The following is a 21405-nucleotide window of genomic DNA, read 5'->3' on the forward strand; positions in this document are numbered from 1 at the left end:
GCCATTGCAAGGTAAAATATATAAACAATTGCTCTACAATAATGGGTAACATTTAATTGAACAAGTTGAGAATATTCGGATCTCTCCCCTAGCGCACAATAAACCATGTATGCCAGAAGAGAGCTTATACTAGATTTCAGGTCCAAGTTCAAACACACAGTCCTCAAAAGAAAACACCGTCCCAACATCCCAGTCTCGATCACCTAAGCCACGAATGTGGTGGCGGCGGCCTGAGGAGGTAATTTGTGAGTTAACATCCACTTTCGATTTTCCAGGTTGAGGCATAGCGGCAGAGCCCGTCCAGTTAATTAAGAGCCCAGAGTTATTTAGTTTAAGAGGGCTTGCTGGAGTGAAGGTCATCCTGGAGCCCAGGGCAGCACGGGAGTCCCCCCCGATCCCCCGCACCGACATGGCCCCTGTCGAGATCCCATCCAGCGTTAGGAGCTCTTGAGCCGTATCAGCTGCCATCTGTTCTGTTGTGTAAATGTTAATCACTGCGGTGTCCGTTAGCTTCCCAGCCGAAAGTTCGGTATCACCAGCATAGTCCAAGCAAACCTTCCTGTTAGCTCCCACCATGCGGCTTGTCGATTGTGTTGCAAGGTGCAGGAGTCTCACTGTGCGTGTAGGTATCAGTGGAGGCATGGCAACCTCAGACACATTTTGGTTAGGATCTGCACTGGTGCTGATATCAGGTTGATTGAGCTGATGTTGCCTTTGATAAGCCTGCATGAAAAAGTCCCATGGAGTCCCTGCGAGCAGAGTTTGGAAGCAGCGTTCTAGCTTTTCCATGCTGTGGTCAATACGTGTTTGCAGACCTGTTTCCTGTGTGGCAGCCATTTTTGCTATGGAAGGATGCGAGATTAATAACAATGTATTCTTTACTTCGGGCACTTCTTAGCTAATATAGTGCTGCAGAGGGTTGTGTAATTCAGGCAAGATTTATGGAACCCCAATTAAGGCAAGAACCCTCGAGTCCTCGAGGGGGGTGGTGCTGCCTATGTATGAGCCGCCGCTCTAGGCCTCCTTCATCCGATGCCGGGCTCAAACTTCAAGAATACAGCACAAATTTCCCCAAAATTCAAGTGCTGATTAGCAGGTTTGCTCAAGTAAACAGATGGTTATACATTTCTGCTATAAAATTTCTTTTTTACCGGCGGGTATCAAGATTTCTGTAAGAGCTCAGGGAAAGTACGACTGTGTAGAGTCGCGGTTCGGACACGCACCCTATTTTTTATATTTTAATTACATTTTTTATTAATTTTTCTGTGTTTGGTTATTTAGACTTTGTTTTATATTATATTTTGTATTTTTATTGAGAACATTTATATAATACTAGTCATTTGTTAGCAATATTTTTCTACCCAGGTAGCAAGCACTGTTTTAATCTCTCTTTTTTGCTCTGTTAGAATAACTTCAGTCTGTGGAAGGTGAGTCTGTAATTTTCTTTCTATCCATTTGTTTAAAGAATGTATTAACAGGATTGGGGCCTGTGTGTGGGTGCGGCTCTGGTTAGTTTATCCGCTTCAGAAGTTCTGCGATGTGCCACGATAAATCTTAGTTGAGGCAGATTATTATCTGTAAGTTGGTTGTTGTCTACAGGGTTAGGGTTGTTCCCTGTGAGTGGGTATTAAAACCTACTTGTCTATTCGGATGTGTTTTCTTATTCAGTTTGTTCTGAGTCGTATCATATCACCATGACATTCAGATATCTAGAACACATGGATGAGATATGTAGGTAGTCCGCACAAGATGTGTATGCTAATTGCATAAGTCTATGATCTGGATTGTGTCATGCAGCAATCTTTTTAGAGTTAGCGGTTGAGATGTAAAACTATTATGCAGGATTTACTGTTTGAAGACGATATCTGAAGCTTCAGACCATGTGTGCAGTAAATCTTGAGGATCACATCTAGCGTTACCCTTAACTCTCCTTAGGTAGAGTACATTAGAACAGGAGGTTGTAGGAGCCAGAGAGGTCTCTGCCATGGTCTCAGGGCATTTGGTGGTGTTCAGCCAGATTGCCGCGGTTTGGAACTATCTTCCAGAGACTACCTGAAGCAGAGGGCAGTATCAGCTGAAAGTGGGTCTGTGAATGTTCTTTAAAGACTTGTTGTAAGTATACTTTAAAATTCAGCTGCGGGAGAGATAAATTAGTGTTAAATTGGTCTGCAAAAAAAGTTAATGGAGGGTGCTAGGGGTCATACAGGCAAAAAACACAAGGAAAGATCACAAATTATAGAGATAAGAGAGGTATCCATTGAGGAAAATAAAACCATTTAACAAGCAAGATATATGGCCCATCAATGTGCTCCAATATTCATTTAAAATACAGAATAAAAATAATAGCCCATACATATTACAACATACACATTATTAGTAACAGGGAAGAAATATAATGAGATAAATATCTTCCAGAGACTACCCGAAGCAGAGGGCAGTGTCAGCTGAAAGTGGTTCTGTGAATGTTCTTTAAAGACTTGTTGTAAGTATACTTTAAAATTCAGCTGAAGCAGAGGGCAATGTCAGCTGAAAGTGGGTCTGTGAATGTTCTTTAAAGACTTGTTGCAAGTATACTTTAAAATTCAGCTGAAGCAGAGGGCAGTGTCAGCTGAAAGTGGGTCTGTGAATGTTCTTTAAAGACTTGTTGTAAGTATACTTTAAAATTCAGCTGAAGCAGAGGGAAGTGTCAGCTGAAAGTGGGTCTGTGAATGTTCTTTAAAGACTTGTTGTAAGTATACTTTAAATATGAGTAAGGTGGGTGGGGTATTTATAGGCTTTGAGGTTGCCTCCTCCTGGTAGAAATGTATATCCCATGTGTATCAAATCATGGACTCTCGCCAACTATATGAAAGAAACTGAGCTGTGCCTTATGTTTTTACTTTGCCAGACATGCAGCATTACAGCCTTTTTCCAACTGTTTTTAAACGTTTATTGATATCTATTGTTTTTAACTGTTTATTGATATCTATTGTTTTTAACTGTTTATTGATATCTATTGTTTTTAACTGTTTATTCACATCATGGATCCATGAAGTTTTTCTACATGAGATTGTGAAATGTTTGATTTGTATTGACTGCTACATTAAAACTTTTATTGCATCCACCTTAGCCTTTTTGCTTATAGCGCTCACTTTCTCACTCAATTTAAAGTAAAAAATAACGCAGACATAGAAGAGACAAAAACACGTAACAACTGCTAATAAAAGCTAAAGGAAAAGTATCTCTGTATGTACTGGAATAGCATAGATAAAGTGACCCCATGTGTATTACTGGGTTTTTAGTGGCACAAGATAACCAGCTTATTATTTTCATTTTATTTGCAATGGATTTTATTTTGAAAATCCAGTAAAACCCTATGTAATGTGTCTCTTCTCCTTTTATTTAAGATGCGCATCTGACAAACACCTATATTTTCATATTCAGGTGTCTTTCTATTAGTGTATTAACCCTTTGAGTGCTAACGACGGCTCCAAGCTGTCGCAAACTGTCCCAGTCAGGTGCTGATGATGGCTCAGAGTCGTCGCAAGCACTCACCCACCTTGAGGGCAATCTGGGGGCTGCCACCTACTCCCACCCCGGTGCTCTGGCCTGAATAGTGAGAGGCATTGCAAGGGGCTTCACGATTCATGTGGTGACATCACACGCAATAACGTGATGACATCACTGCGCAACTTTATTTAAAATTAACAAAGGACAATATAGGGAAATGGAGGCATGCTGCTTAGTAGCCTGTATCTCAGTCATCTAAGCAGCTACAGACCCCCAAAACTCAAAGGTAATCACCTAACCTTTCCAATTGTATAAGTCTTGGGGATCTGAAAAAAAGGTAAAAAGTAAAACAAATATATTTAAAAAAAAAAAAAAAAAAGCTTAAATCCAGCTTAGCACCAAGTGGGAGATGGCTTAGCAGCCAAAGGGTTATTTATTTTCAGTATTTTGTCACAACCTAGCCACCTTTTCAGTTGTGAGAAAAACAGTGAGAACGGAAGGATGGAAATGTTTAGATAATTACGTTGGGATTTGAGACAAAATGTCACACGCCCACATGGAACGCCCATGTTCAGGTTATTTTCCAAACAAAACCACAACAATTATGCTTTGTATTTTGTATTTATAAGTACAAATTTTGATGTGTTTTTTTGCAGATCCCATGTACTTAAATTATGATTGATGCTGTGCATAGTTAATACGATTCATTACCGTGTAATTTACGCACAAGTTGTATGTTTTTGATAAAGTACACTTTTTGCTGAACAATATTGTTATGATTTTTAGATGCACATTAACAATACAATTTTTTCCTGTGTATTTGTGAATGGTTCAATAATTCATTTTGTATGATTTAGAAATTATTAATTTAGTTTTGAGAGGTCCCAACGCTGCTTTTTTCCGAACGCTGGTATTACGAGTCTGGCAGGTACAGGTGTACCGCTCAATTTATTTCTGCGACTCAAGCATACCGCAAACCCACTTACGTAAATTGCGTATCCTATCTTTTCAATGGGGTTTTCCTAACGCCAGTATTATGAGTCTTGGAAAACGTGAGCGGTACAGCTTTTCCTGTCAAGACTCCTACCGCATTTAAAAGTCAGTAGTTAAGAATTTTATGGGCTAACGCCGTAACATAAAACTCTTAACTAAAGTGCTAAAAAGTACACTAACACCCATAAACTACCTATTAACCCCTAAACCGAGCCCCCCCCACATCGCAAACACTTAAATAAATTTTTTAACCCCTAATCTGTTGACCAGACATCGCCGCCACTTCAATAAATATATTAACCCCTAAACCGCTGCACTCCCACCTCGCAAACATTAGTTCAATTTTATTAAACCCTAATCTGCCGTCCCTAACATCGCCGACACCTACATACATTTATTAACCCCTAATCTGCCACCCCAATGTCGCTGCAACTATATTAAATGTATTAACCCCTAAACCTAATTCTAACCCTAACCCTAACACCCACTAACTTTAATATAATTTGAAATAATCTAAATAAAATTACTACAATTTACTAAATTATTCCTATTTAAAAATAAATACTTACCTATAAAATAAACCCTAAGATAGCTACAATATAACTAATAGTTACATTGTAGCTATCTTAGGGTTTATTTTTATTTTACAGGCAACTTTGTATTTATTTTAACTAGGTACAATAGTTATTAAATAGTTATTAACTATTTAATAACTACATAGCTAAAATAAGTACAAATATACCTGTAAAATAAAACCTTACCTAAGTTACAATTACACCTAACACTACACTATCATTAAATAAATTAACTAAATTAACTACAATTAATTACAATTCAATTAAATAAACTAATGTACGAAACCCCCCCACTAAATTACAGAAAATAATAAAATAATTACAATTTTTTAAGCTAAATACACCTAATCTAATCCCCCTAATAAAATAAAAAAGCCCCCCAAAATAAATAAAAAAAACCTACCCTATACTAAATTACAAATAGCCCCAAAGTAATCAGCTCTTTTACCTGTAAAAAAAAAAAATACAATACCCCCCAACATTAAAACCCACCACCCACACACCCAACCCTACTCTAAAACCCACCCAATCCCCCCTTAATAAAACCTAAAACTAACCCCCTGAAGATCACCCAACCTTGAGACGACTTCACCCAACCGGGCAGAAGTGGTCCTCCAGACGGTCTGAAGTCTTCATCCTATCCGGGCAGAAGAGGTCCTCCAAACAGGCAGAAGTCTTCAACCAGGTGGCATCTTCTATCTTCATCCATCCGGAGCGGAGCGGGTCCATCTTCAAGACATCCGACATGGAGCATCCTCTTCTTTCCGCTGACTAACACTAAATGACGGTACCTTTAAGTCACGTCATCCAAGATGGCGTCCCTTCAATTCCGATTGGCTGATCTTCAAGGGGTTAGTGTTAGGTTTTATTAAGTGGGGATTGGGTGGGTTTTAGAGTAGGGTTGGGTGTGTGGGTGGTGGGTTTTAATGTTGGGGGTATTGAATTTTTTTTCCAGGTAAAAGAGCTGATTACTTTGGGGCAATGCCCCTCAAAAAGCCATTTTAAGGGCTATTTGTAATTTAGTATAGGGTAGGGATTTTTATTATTTTGGGGGGCTTTTTTATTTTGTTAGGGGGATTAAATTAGGTGTAAAAAAATTGTAATTATTTTATTATTTTCTGTAATTTAGTGGGGGGTTTCCCCGTAATTTAGATAATTGTATTTAATTGTAGTTAGTGTAGGGAATTAATTTAATTATAGTGTAGTGTTAGGTGTAATTGTAACTTAGGTTTATTTTTATTTTACAGGTAAATTTGTCTTTATTTTAACTAGGAAGTTATTAAATAGTTAATAACTATTTAATAACTATTGTACCTAGTTAAAATAAATACAAAGTTGCCTGTAAAATAAAAGTAAACCCTAAGATAGATACAATGTAATTATTAGTTATATTGTAGCTATCTTAAGGTTTATTTTATAGGCAAGTATTTAGTTTTAAATAGGAATAATTTATTTAATTGTAGTAATTTTATTTAGATTTATTTAAATTATATTTAAGTTAGGGGGGTGTTAGGTTTAGACTTAGGTTTAGGGGTTAATAACTTTAATATAGTTGCAGCGACGTTGGGGCTGGCCGATTAGGGGTTAATAATTGTAGTTAGGTTGCAGCGACATTGGGGGCAGCAGATTAGGGGTTAATAAATAAAATGTAGGTTGCGGCGATGTTGAGGGCATCAGATTAGGAGTTAATAAGTATAATGTACGTGGCGGCGGTGTCCGGAGCGGCAGATTAGGGGTTAATAATATAATGGCGATGTCGGGGGCGGCAGATTAGGGGTGTTTAGACTCGGGGTTCATGTTAGGTGTAGACATAAAATGTATTTCCCCATTGATTCAATGGGGCTGCGTTAGGAGCTGAACGCTGCTTTTTTGCAGGTGTTAGGTTTTTTTTCAGCCGGCTCTCCCCCATTGTTTCCTATGGGGACAAGCACGTTTTGCCAGCTCACCGCTACCGTAAGCAGCGCTGGTATTAAAGTGAGATGTGGAGCAAAATTTTGCTCTCTGCTCACTTTTCTGCGGCTAACGCCGGGTTTAAAAATACCTGTAATACCAGCGTTGTCTGTAGGTGAGCGGTGAGCTGAAACTGCTTGATAGCCCCGCAAGCCTTACCGACAAAAACTCGTAATCTAGCCGATACTTTTTACCTCTGTATTTACCTTGTATCTAAGCTTCTGCAGGCTACCTCCTTATCTCAGCTCTTTTGACAAACTTGCATTTCAGGCAATTAGTGCTGACTATTAAATACCTCCACGTGCATGAGCACAATGTTATTTATATGAAAAACATGAACTAACGCCCTCTAGCTGTGAAAAACTGTCAATGCATCCAGATAAGAGGTGGCCTACAAGGGCTTAGAAATTAGCATATGAGCCAACCTAGGTATAGCTTTGAACTAAGACTACCAAGAAAACAAAGCAAATTTGATGAATAAAATTAAATTAGAAAGGTGTTTAAAATGACACGCCCTATCTCAATCATAAAGGTTTAATTTGTACTTTATTATCCCTTTAAATAATCTCTCCATCCCAGAGACCTTTAGATATTCGGCACCATAATGTCCATCCTCAGAGTGGCAGATACACAATTGGCAGCTTGGGGCCGGCAGGTATCAATAAGAGGCGCCAAAAAATAAAAAATAGATAATAAAAATATAAACAGTGTTAAATATAATACAAAATCCTGATGTAGTGTCTGGGTTATAAAAATATATAAATGTGCGATAACAATAGAATATATAAATAACCAATAAAAATATATATATACAGTATATAGATAACCAATATCCTTTTAAACCAGTTATAATCTCCTAGTGAAACCAAATGTGATGCTGATGTTACAAACACAGAATAAGTGTCCAAAAGAAAAAATGCATTATGTGGAGATTAAAAATAAAAAATTAATAAACAAAAGTACATTGTATCCTGCAGGAAGCAGATAAGGCTAATCCAAAAGCCAATGTGATGATAAGTGGCAGTGTCTAGACACACTTCTCAGGCGGCTCCTCTGGTGTGTTGTGCCCTGACACAAAAAATATGATGTATATAGAACAAGAGAGACAGAGGGCGCCACATAGTGCAGATAAATACAAGACAGGATGGAAGGTTTGCAGGTATATAGAATTCCTACTCACGTGGTAAAAAGCACTAATGTGCAATATAGGCAGGCCAAGTCCAAACAGTCGCCTGGCAGACTTCCCAGGCACCTGTATCAGATAGTCTCTTTATCCCAGTAGGGAAGGTCCAAAGTGACAATGTAGTGCCCACAGTCTTTATGCTGTTAACAAGGGGTAATGTTCTCCAAGGCCCAATCAGTAAGGTGCATAACCAGCCAGAAGCCCCAAGGATGATCAGTCCAAGAATATAAGAATGCAGCAGAGATGTAACAAAACATCAAAGGTTTATTAAAAAGTTTAAAATCACATAAGCAACGCGTTTCTCCGTGTCACAGCACAGTTTCATCAGGCTATAAAATCAGTTACAAAGCTGCGGCAATTATAACCAGTAGTGTCCAATTAGCATCTAGCAAAAATGCACACCCACAAATAACACAGCTGTTAAAATCATAGTAACCACCAAGTAATAATATTATTTCCCGCAATATAGAACAAGAGATCATAGTGTATGAAATGATTCCCATGGAACAACAGAATCTTAACACTCAGCTTATAATATTAAATATTACTATACTATATTTGTATGCGTTAATCACAAAATTTTTGTATATGTTAATTACGTTTTACGATAATAAAGGGGTGGGAGCAGTTTCTAAAAACTGTCATCTCCTAACTGAACCAATTACGAGCAGAGGAGTATTAACAGTAGCCAAAGGGTGGGAGCGATTTCTGAATAGCGTCATTTCATAACTAAACCAATTGCAGGCACTGATATATATTAACATATTTATTATTCATTTTAGATTATGGTTTTTTCAGTTAGTTAACAACTATATGGTCTTATTTATCACATCAAACGATATTGGTCACGTTATTTGTATTCATTTTTGGTATTTGGTTTCATAGATACCATCTTATATTATTCGTGTCTACTAACACATTATTACTATTATTAGTGTGTGAATATTATGTTTGCACTATAAGTTTATATTTATTAATATGATTTTTTTCTCTTTATCATTTGATATTATGGTAAAGTGATCCCTTCTACCCAGTCTGTTATTATTAGATCGGTGAGCGGGATGGGGAGCCCTATCTGCTCTCATCGTTGTGATGTCACATCATTTAGTTATTTTCCTAGTTATTGTCATTCTTTTTATACGATGTTTACATGACAATACCGTAATGCAATATTTATGTCTAACATTATATATCTGCTTCTTGATCTATATGTTATTTTGTTTTATCATTGACGTATTTGTATGCTTTTTGTTTTATATTATGATCACTGCTCCATTGCTTTTATGTTCTTTTTTTGTACAGTGATGGAGCAGAATGTGGTATTTTGTTTATCTTTTGTCACGTCAATATGATTTTAATTCACATCCCCCTCTCTGCGATTGGTTCTTGTTTTCACACGCCTCCTTTATGTATTTAATGATGGACCATATGTTTTGTCCTTCATAGTACGTCACAACGATTTGGTTCACACACCCCACCTTTTTACAGGATTGGTTCCCGCACTACACTCCTTCTGATGTATCGGATGATGGACAAGCTGTTTTGGCATCCATATTCAGAAATCACCCCCACCCCCTGACTATTGTGAATACTCCTTTGTTTGCAATTGGTTTAGCTAGGAGATGACGCTTTTTAGAAACTGCTTCCACCCCCTTACTATTGTAAAATGTAATTAACATATAAAAAATGTCGTGATTAACACATACAAATATAGTATAGTAATAGGTAATATTATAAGCCAAGTGTTAGGATTCTGTTGTTCTATGGAAATAACTTCATACACTGTGACCTCCCTGTGATTGGTTCATGTTTTCACATGCCTCCTTTATGTATTGAATGATGGACCATATGTTTTGTCCTTCATAGCACGTCATCACGATTTGGTTCACACCCCCCCTGTTTAGGGGATTGGTTCACGCACTACACTCCTTCTGATGTATCAGATGATGGACAAGTTGTTTTGGCATCCATAGCACGCTAATGCGATTTGGCCTATACCCCCTTGCCCGCAATTGGTTTAGTTATGAGATGACGCTATTCAGAAATCGCTCCCACCCCCTGGCTATTGTTAATACTCATCTGCTCATAATTGGTTCAGTTAGGAGATGACGCTTTTTAGAAACTGCTCCCACCGCTTTATTATCATAAAATGTAATTAACATATACAAAAATTTTGTGATTAACGCATACAAATATAGTATAGTAATATTTAATAATTATAAGCTGAGTGTTAGGATTCTGTTGTTCCATGGAAATCATTTCACACACTATGATCACTTGTTCTATATTGCAGGAAATAATATTATTACTTGGTGGTTACTATGATTTTAACAGCTGTGTTATTTGTGGGTGTGCATTTTTGCTAGATGCTAATTGGACACTACTGGTTATAATTGCAGCAGCTTTGTAACTGATTTTATAGCCTGATGAAACCGTGCTGTGACACAGAGAAACGCGTTGCTTATGTGGTTTTAAACTTTTTAATAAACCTATGATGTTTTGTTACATCGCTGCTGCATTCTTATATTCTTGGACTGATCATCTTGGGGCTCCCGGCTGGTTATGCACCTTACTGATTGGGACTTGGAGAACATTACCCCTTGTTAACAGCATAAAGACCGTGGGCACTACATTGTCACTTTGGACCTTTCCTGCTGGGATAAAGAGACTATCTGATCCAGGTGCCTATGAAGTCTGCCGGTCAACTGTTTGGACTTGGCCTGCCTATATTGCACATTAGTGCTTTCTACCACGTGAGTAGGAATTCTATATACCTGCAAACCTTCCATCCTGTCTTGGATTTATCTGCACTATGTGGCACCCTCTGTCTCTCTTGTTCTAGATCCATCCTCAGAGTTTGTTTTACAATGACTTAGAATTTTCTATGTAAATCTGATAACCTTATTATCACTCTCACATGCTGTATATAGGTACAGTTATCTGTTGTACTGAAGTGCTCCATATCTGTGTATTAGCTCTTGGAAATTTGTATTATTCCTATAATCCATTAGAGATTGTTTCACTATATTTTTATACTAAATTAGATATAAAAATGCTTTGTATTTATCCTTCAATTAACAATTGGCTAGATTAGGAGTTTTGCATTATGAGGGGTGCGGTGATAACTTGCACGTTATTGTCACCGCTCACTTTCCTACAACGCTTTCTTAAACGCTTTCTTAAACCCAGCGTTAACAGGCAAGAAGTGAGTGTAGAGCAAAATTGTGCTCCATACTGCACTCCAATACCAGCACTGCTGAAAGCTGCGGTGAGCTGGTTTTACGCGCTTGTGCACGATTTCTCCGTAGACATCAATGGGGAGAGACGGCTAAAAAAAAAGCCTAACACCTGCAAAAAAGCAGCATAAAGCTCTGTAACGCAGCCTCGTTGATTCCTATGGGGAAACTAAATTTATGTTTGCACCTAAAACCCTAACATTAACCCCGAGTCTAAACACCCCTAATCTTACACTTATTAACCCCTAATCTGCTGCCCCTGACATCGCCAACACCTACATTATACTTATTAACCCCTAATCTCCCGCTCCAATGTCACCGCAACCTACCTACACTTATTAACCTCTAATCTGCCGCCCCCCAACGTCGCAGCCACTATAATAAACATATTAACACCTAAACCGCTGCACTTCCGCATCACAAACACTAGTTAAATATTATTAACCCCTAATCTGCCACCCCTAACATTGCCACCACCTACCTACATTTATTAACCCCTAATCTGACGCACCCAAGGTCGCCGCCACTATACTAAATTTATTAACCCCTAAACTTAAGTCTAACCCTAATCCTAACACCCCCTAACTTAAATATAATGAAAATAAATCGAAATAAAACTTCATTACCTAAATAATTACTATTTAAAACTAAATACTTACCTGTAAAATAAACCCTAAGCTAGCTACAATATAGCTAATAGTTACATTGTAGCTAGCTTAGGTTTTATTTTTATTACACAGGTAAGTTTCTATTTATTTTAACTAGGTAGATTAGTTACTAAATAGTTATTAACTATTTACTAACTACCTAGATAAAATAAATACAAATTAACCTGTAAAATAAAACCTAACCTGTCTTACACTAACACCTAACCTTACACTACAATTAAATTAAATACAATTACCTAAATTACAAAAAAACCCACTAAATTACACAAAATAAAAAAAAAGAAATGATCAGATATTTAAACTAATTACACCTAATCTAATAGCCCTATCAAAATAAAAAAGCCCCCCAAAATAAAAATAAAAAATTCCCTAGCCTAAACTAAACTACCAATAGCCCTTAAAAGGGCCTTTTTCGGAGCATTGCCCCAAAGAAATTAGCTCTTTTACCTACAAAAAACAAAATACAAACAACCCCCCAACAGTAAAACCCACCACCCACACAACCAACCCCCAAAGAAAATGCCCAAAAGCCCTAATTTAAAAATAAAACCCACCCAATAAACCCTTAAAAAAAACTAACACTAACCCCCAAAGATCCACTTACAGTTTTGAAGACCGGACATCCATCCTCAACGAAGCCGGGAGAAGTCTTCATCCAAGCGGCAAGAAGTCCTCAATGAAGCAGGGAGAAGTCTTCATCCAAGCCGGCAGAAGTGGTCCTCCAGACGGGCAGAAGTCTTCATCCAGATGGCATCTTCTATCTTCATCCATCCGGTGCAGAGCGGCTCCTTCTTCAAGACATCCAGCACAGAGCATCCTCTTCTTCTGATGGCTAACGACGAATGAAGGTTCCTTTAAGGGATGTCATCCAAGATGGCATCCCTTGAATTCCAATTGGCTGATAGAACTCTATCAGCCAATCGGAATTAAAGGTGAAAAATTCCTATTGGCTGATGCAATCAGCCAATAGGATTGAGCTTTAATCCTATTGGCTGATCCAATCAGCCAATAGAATTGAGCTTGCATTCTATTGGCTGTTAGTGTAAGAAGATAGGGGAAAAAAGAGAGGTGCTTGTGTGTACCAGTTTAGCAGGTAAAACAGCTTATATTCACCCACAACAGGTTACTCACATTTTAGTGAAGCACTCAGACAGTGCTATTAGGCGCATACTGGGAAATCAAAAGCAATCCAGCTTGCTGGATTCTCCACCGTGTATACAGGAACACTTTGGCTCTAATATCCTAGAGCTGGTATGGATTGCCAACAGGAGAAGTTCCACAGAACTCAGGACTCAGGCAAGCAACAAATGACCCACAGAGACCTCCACAATAAGTAGAGCCGGTCCGAGTGGTGATGATTGGTAGGTGGTAAAAATATGGCACTCAGCAAAGGTTCCAAAGTAGGTTAAAAAGTAGTAGTAGGTTTCTCAGCACTAACCCTGTTTCATCAAGCATATAAAACAAAACGATTATAGCCCTAATATATACAAACCTTACCAATCAATGCAAATTAGAAAATAACATACACCTGGGAATCTCCCTCTGAGGGGTGGATTCTCAGCATTTTAACCCTTCGTTTATAGTATATATTTCTCATTAAGAAGGAGACTTTGTATAGAAAAAGAATATGTAATATAAGAATTACTGTGGCAATTTTGTAAACTAAAATAAGCGTTCCTAAATTATCATCATGATCTGGGTACGATTGTGGCCTCTAACATATCAGGAATTAACTCTCTAGTACAAATATGTAAATGTAAACAATCGCTGTAATATTCGTCAATAGGGGGGGGGGGGTTTATTTTGATAGGGCTATTAGATTAGGTGTAATTAGTTTAAATATATGTTTTCTTAGTTTTTTATTTTGTGTAATTTAGTTTTTTTTGTAATTTATGTAATTGTATTTAATTAATGTAATTAATTGAATTGTAGTGTAATGTTAGGCGTTAGTGTAACTCAGGTTAGGTTTATTTTACAGGTCAATTTGTATTTATTTTAGCTAGGTAGTTAGTAAATAGTTAATAACTATTTAGTAACTATGCTACCTAGTTAAAATAAATACAAACTTGCCTGTAAAATAAAAGTAAACCCTAAGCTAGCTACAATGTAACTATTAGTTATATTGTAGCTAGCTTAGGGTTTATTTTACAGACAAGTATTTAGTTTTAAATAGGAATTATTTAGTTATTAATAGTAGGTTTTATTTAGATTAATTTTAATTATATTTAAGTTAGGGGGTGTTAGGGTTAGATTTAGGGTTAGGTTTGGGGCTTAATAACATAATTTATGTAAGAACTTACCTGATAAATTCATTTCTTTCATATTAGCAAGAGTCCATGAGCTAGTGACGTATGGGATATACATTCCTACCAGGAGGGGCAAAGTTTCCCAAACCTTAAAATGCCTATAAATACACCCCTCACCACACCCACAATTCAGTTTAACGAATAGCCAAGAAGTGGGGTGATAAGAAAAAAGTGCGAAAGCATATAAAATAAGGAATTGGAATAATTGTGCTTTATACAAAAAAATCATAACCACCACAAAAAAGGGCGGGCCTCATGGACTCTTGCTAATATGAAAGAAATGAATTTATCAGGTAAGTTCTTACATAAATTATGTTTTCTTTCATGTAATTGGCAAGAGTCCATGAGCTAGTGACGTATGGGATAATGACTACCCAAGATGTGGATCTTTCCACGCAAGAGTCACTAGAGAGGGAGGGATAAAATAAAGACAGCCAATTCCTGCTGAAAATAATCCACACCCAAAATAAAGTTTAATGAAAAACATAAACAGAAGATTCAAACTGAAACCGCTGCCTGAAGTACTTTTCTACCAAAAACTGCTTCAGAAGAAGAAAATACATCAAAATGGTAGAATTTAGTAAAAGTATGCAAAGAGGACCAAGTTGCTGCTTTGCAAATCTGATCAACCGAAGCTTCATTCTTAAACGCCCAGGAAGTAGAAACTGACCTAGTAGAATGAGCTGTAATCCTTTGAGGCGGAGTTTTACCCGACTCGACATAGGCATGATGAATTAAAGATTTCAACCAAGATGCCAAAGAAATGGCAGAAGCTTTCTGGCCTTTTCTAGAACCGGAAAAGATAACAAATAGACTAGAAGTCTTTCGGAAAGACTTAGTAGCTTCAACATAATATTTCAAAGCTCTAACAACATCCAAAGAATGCAACGATTTCTCCTTAGAATTCTTAGGATTAGGACATAATGAGGGAACCACAATTTCTCTACTAATGTTGTTAGAATTCACAACCTTAGGTAAAAATTCAAAAGAAGTTCGCAACACCGCCTTATCCTGATGAAAAATCAGAAAAGGAGACTCACAAGAAAGAGCAGATAATTCAGAGACTCTTCTGGCAGAAGAGATCGCCAAAAGGAACAAAACTTTCCAAGAAAGTAATTTAATGTCCAATGAATGCATGGGTTCAAAAGGAGGAGCTTGAAGAGCCCCCAGAACCAAATTCAAACTCCAAGGAGGAGAAATTGACTTAATGACAGGTTTTATACGAACCAAAGCTTGTACAAAACAATGAATATCAGGAAGATTAGCAATCTTTCTGTGAAAAAGAACAGAAAGAGCAGAGATTTGTCCTTTCAAAGAACTTGCGGATAAACCTTTATCTAAACCATCCTGAAGAAACTGTAAAATTCTCGGAATTCTAAAAGAATGCCAAGAAAAATGATGAGAAAGACACCAAGAAATATAAGTCTTCCAGACTCTATAATATATCTCTCTAGATACAGATTTACGAGCCTGTAACATAGTATTCATCACAGAGTCAGAGAAACCTCTTTGACCAAGAATCAAGCGTTCAATCTCCATACCTTTAAATTTAAGGATTTGAGATCCTGATGGAAAAAAGGACCTTGCGACAGAAGGTCTGGTCTTAGCGGAAGAGTCCACGGATGGCAAGAGGCCATCCGGACAAGATCTGCATACCAAAACCTGTGAGGCCATGCTGGAGCTACCAGCAGAACAAACGAGCATTCCTTCAGAATCTTGGAGATTACTCTTGGAAGAAGAACTAGAGGCGGAAAGATATAGGCAGGATGATACTTCCAAGGAAGTGATAATGCATCCACTGCTTCCGCCTGAGGATCCCGGGATCTGGACAGATACCTGGGAAGTTTCTTGTTTAGATGAGACGCCATCAGATCTATTTCTGGAAGCCCCCACATTTGAACAATCTGAAGAAATACCTCTGGGTGAAGAGACCATTCGCCCGGATGCAACGTTTGGCGACTGAGATAATCCGCTTCCCAATTGTCTATACCTGGGATATGAACCGCAGAGATTAGACAGGAGCTGGATTCCGCCCAAACCAAAATTCGAGATACTTCTTTCATAGCCAGAGGACTGTGAGTCCCTCCTTGATGATTGATGTATGCCACAGTTGTGACATTGTCTGTCTGAAAACAAATGAACGATTCTCTCTTCAGAAGAGGCCAAGACTGAAGAGCTCTGAAAATTGCACGGAGTTCCAAAATATTGATCGGTAATCTCACCTCCTGAGATTCTCAAACTCCTTGTGCCGTCAGAGATCCCCACACAGCTCCCCAACCTGTAAGACTTGCATCTGTTGAAATTACAGTCCAGGTCGGAAGAACAAAAGAAGCCCCCTGAATTAAACGATGGTGATCTGTCCACCACGTTAGAGAATGTCGTACAATCGGTTTTAAAGATATTAATTGAGATATCTTTGTGTAATCCCTGCACCATTGATTCAGCATACAGAGCTGAAGAGGTCGCATGTGAAAACGAGCAAAGGGGATCGCGTCCGATGCAGCAGTCATAAGACCTAGAATTTCCATGCATAAGGCTACCGAAGGGAATGAATGTGACTGAAGGTTTCGACAAGCTGAAATCAATTTTAGACGTCTCTTGTCTGTCAAAGACAGAGTCATGGACACTGAATCTATCTGGAAACCCAGAAAGGTTACCCTAGTCTGAGGAGTCAATGAACTTTTTAGTGAATTGATCCTCCAACCAAGATCTTGAAGAAACAACACAAGTCGATTCGTATGAGATTCTGCTAAATGTAAAGACTGAGCAAGTACCAAGATATCGTCCAAATAAGGAAATACCACAATACCCTGTTCTCTGATTACAGACAGAAGGGCACCGAGAACCTTTGTAAAAATTATTGGAGCTGTAGCTAGGCCAAACGGCAGAGCCACAAACTGGTAATGCTTGTCCAGAAAAGAGAATCTCAGGAACTGATAATGATCTGGATGAATCGGAATATGCAGATATGCATCCTGTAAATCTATTGTGGACATATAATGCCCTTGTTGAACAAAAGGCAAGATAGTCCTTACAGTTACCATTTTGAACGTTGGTATCCTTACATAACGATTCAATATTTTTAGATCCATAACAGGTCTGAAGGAATTCTCCTTCTTTGGTACAATGAAGAGATTCGAATAAAACCCCAGTCCCTGTTCCAGAACTGGAACTGGCATAATTACTCCAGCCAACTCTAGATCTGAAACACATTTCAGAAATGCTTGAGCTTTCACTGGATTTACTGGGACACGGGAAAGAAAAAATCTCTTTACAGGAGGTCTTATCTTGAAACCATTTCTGTACCCTTCTCAAACAATGTTCTGAATCCAAAGATCGTGAACAGATTTGATCCAAATGTTTTTGAAAAAACGTAACCTGCCCCCTACCAGCTGAGCTGGAATGAGGGCCGCACCTTCATGTGGACTTAGAAGCTGGCTTTGCTTTTCTAGAAGGCTTGGATTTATTCCAGACTGGAGATGGTTTCCAAACTGAAACTGCTCCTGAGGATGAAGGATCAGGCTTTTGTTCCTTGTTGAAACGAAAGGAACGAAAACGATTATTAGCCCTGTTTTTACCCTTAGATTTTTTATCCTGTGGTAAAAAAGTTCCTTTCCCACCAGTAACAGTTGACATAATAGAATCCAACTGAGAACCAAATAATTTGTTACCCTGGAAAGAAATGGAAAGTAGAGTCGATTTAGAAGACATATCAGCATTCCAAGTTTTAAGCCATAAAGCTCTTCTAGCTAAAATAGCTAGAGACATAAACCTGATATCAACTCTGATAATATCAAAAATGGCATCACAGATAAAATTATTAGCATGTTGAAGAAGAATAATAATATTATGAGAATCATGATCTGTTACTTGTTGCGCTAAAGTTTCCAACCAAAAAGTTGAAGCAGCAACATCAGCCAATGATATAGCAGGTCTAAGAAGATTACCTGAACACAGATAAACTTTTCTTAGAAAGGATTCAATTTTCCTATCTAAAGGATCCTTAAAGGAAGTACCATCTGACGTAGGAATAGTAGTACGTTTAGCAAGGGTAGAAATAGCCCCATCAACCTTAGGGATTTTGTCCCAAAATTCTAATCTGTCAGACGGCACAGGATATAATTGCTTAAAACGTTTAGAAGGAGTAAATGAATTACCCAATTTATCCCATTCTCTGGAAATTACTTCAGAAATAGCACTAGGAACAGGAAAAACTTCTGGAATAACCACAGGAGATTTAAAGACCTTATCTAAACGTTTAGAATTAGTATCAAGAGGACCAGAATCCTCAATTTCTAAAGCAATTAGAACTTCTTTAAGTAAAGAACGAATAAATTCCATTTTAAATAAATATGAAGATTTATCAGCATCAATCTCTGAGACAGAATTCTCTGAACCAGAAGAGTCATCAGAATCAGAATGATGATGTTCATTTAAAAATTCATCTGTATAAAGAGAAGTTTTAAAAGATTTTTTATGTTTACTAGAAGGAGGAATAACAGACATAGCCTTCTTGATGGATTCAGAAACAAAATCTCTTATGTTATCAGGAACATTCTGAACATTAGATGTTGATGGAACTGCAACAGGTAATGGTACATTACTAAAGGAAATATTATCTGCATTAACAAGTTTGTCATGACAATTAATACAAACAACAGCTGGAGGAATAGCTACCAAAAGTTTACAGCAGATACACTTAGCTTTGGTAGTTACAGCACCAGAAAGCGATTTTCCTGAAGTATCTTCTGACTCAGATGCAACGTGAGACATCTTGCAATATGTAAGAGAAAAAACAACATATAAAGCAAAATTGATCAAATTCCTTAAATGACAGTTTCAGGAATGGGAAAAAATGCCAATGAACAAGCTTCTAGCAACCAGAAGCAAAGAAAAAATGAGACTTAAATAATGTGGAGACAAAAGCGACGCCCATATTTTTTAGCGCCAAATAAGACGCCCACATTATTTGGCGCCTAAATGCTTTTTGGCGCCAAAAATGACGCCACGTCCGGAACGCCGACATCCTTGGCGCAAAAGAACGTCAAAAATGACGCAACTTCCGGCGACACGTATGACGCCGGAAACAGAAAAGATTTTTTGCGCCAAAAAAGTCCGCGCCAAGAATGACGCAATAAAATGAAGCATTTTCAGCCCCCGCGAGCCTAACAGCCCACAGGGAAAAAAAGTCAAATTTTTAAGGTAAGAAAAATAATTGATTCAAGTGCATTATCCCAAATATGAAACTGACTGTCTGAAAATAAGGAATGTTGAACATCCTGAGTCAAGGCAAATAAATGTTTGAATACATATATTTAGAACTTTATAAACAAAGTGCCCAACCATAGCTTAGAGTGTCACAGAAAATAAGACTTACTTACCCCAGGACACTCATCTACATGTTTGTAGAAAGCCAAACCAGTACTGAAACGAAAATCAGCAGAGGTAATGGTATATATATAAGAGTATATCGTCGATCTGAAAAGGGAGGTAAGAGATGAATCTCTACGACCGATAACAGAGAACCTATGAAATAGACCCCGTAGAAGGAGATCACTGCATTCAAAATAGGCAATACTCTCCTCACATCCCTCTGACATTCACTGCACGCTGAGAGGAAAACCGGGCTCCAACCTGCTGCGGAGCGCATATCAACGTAGAATCTAGCACAAACTTACTTCACCACCTCCATAGGAGGCAAAGTTTGTAAAACTGAATTGTGGGTGTGGTGAGGGGTGTATTTATAGGCATTTTAAGGTTTGGGAAACTTTGCCCCTCCTGGTAGGAATGTATATCCCATACGTCACTAGCTCATGGACTCTTGCTAATTACATGAAAGAAATGTTTATTATAGTGGCGGCGATATCCGGAGCGGCAGATAAGGGGTTAATAAATGTAGGTAGGTGGTGGCAATGTTAGGGGTGGCAGATTAGGGGTTAATAATATGTAACTAGCATTTGCGATGCGGGAGAGCGGCGGTTTAGGGGTTAATATGTTTATTCTAGTGGTGGCAATGTCCGGAGCAGCAAATTAGGGTATAATAATTTTATTTTAGTGTTTGCGATACGGGAGGACCTCGGATTAGGGATTAATAGGTAGTTTATGGGTGTTAGTGTACTTTTTAGCACTTTAGTTATGAGTTTTATGCTACAGCTTTGTAGTTTAAAACTCATAACTACTGACTTTAGATTGCGTTACAAATCTTGCGGGATAGGTTGTACCGCTCACTTTTTGGCCTCCCAGATAAAGCTTGTAATATCGGCGCTATGGAAGTCCCATTGAAAAAAGACTTTATGCAAATTGCGTAAGTAAATTTGCGTTAAGGCCAAAAAAGTGTGCGGTACAGCTGTACCTACAAGACTCTTAACAACAGCGGTAGCAAAAAAGCAGCGTTATAACCCATAATGCTGCTTTTTAACTGCATCTGAAAAGATGATGCAGGTAAGGAAAGGAAAGTATTCATAACAAATTTATATTATACCTTACAGTAAGATATAACTCCTGGATCAAAAAGAAGCCACTTCTGGGCAGATATGTGATGCTGTTATGTGCACTTTTAGTTTTCAGGACTGAAAAATACAACATTCTGAGACTTAAATTACAGGAAAATGGGGAAAAATAAGTAATAAAGGTAAATGTAATAAATAAAGCAAATGACAGAGAACATTCCAATGGACTACAGCTACTTTATTAGAAAGAAGGCAGCTTTATCAGGACCATTCTTACGCGTTTCGCTCATCAAGCGCTTTGTCAGACGTCTCCGATGATGTCACAATAAGAGGTCACGATAATGCTGCATCTTTCTAATAAAACCGCCTTAATCCATAGGACTGTTCCCTGCTGTTTGTTTATTACAGTTTATATGTAGTGAATAGAGGAATAACAGTGGGGACCCTTTGTACCACTGAAGTGTTGGCGTGCAGCTGCCGGAGGAAACCTAAAGCTACACAGGAAACTCGCCATGACCGGAAGTGACTACTAGCACAAGCGAGTGGGACGCTCTTT

Source organism: Bombina bombina, chromosome 5, assembly GCF_027579735.1.
Source record: "Bombina bombina isolate aBomBom1 chromosome 5, aBomBom1.pri, whole genome shotgun sequence".
Lineage (NCBI taxonomy): Eukaryota > Metazoa > Chordata > Amphibia > Anura > Bombinatoridae > Bombina > Bombina bombina.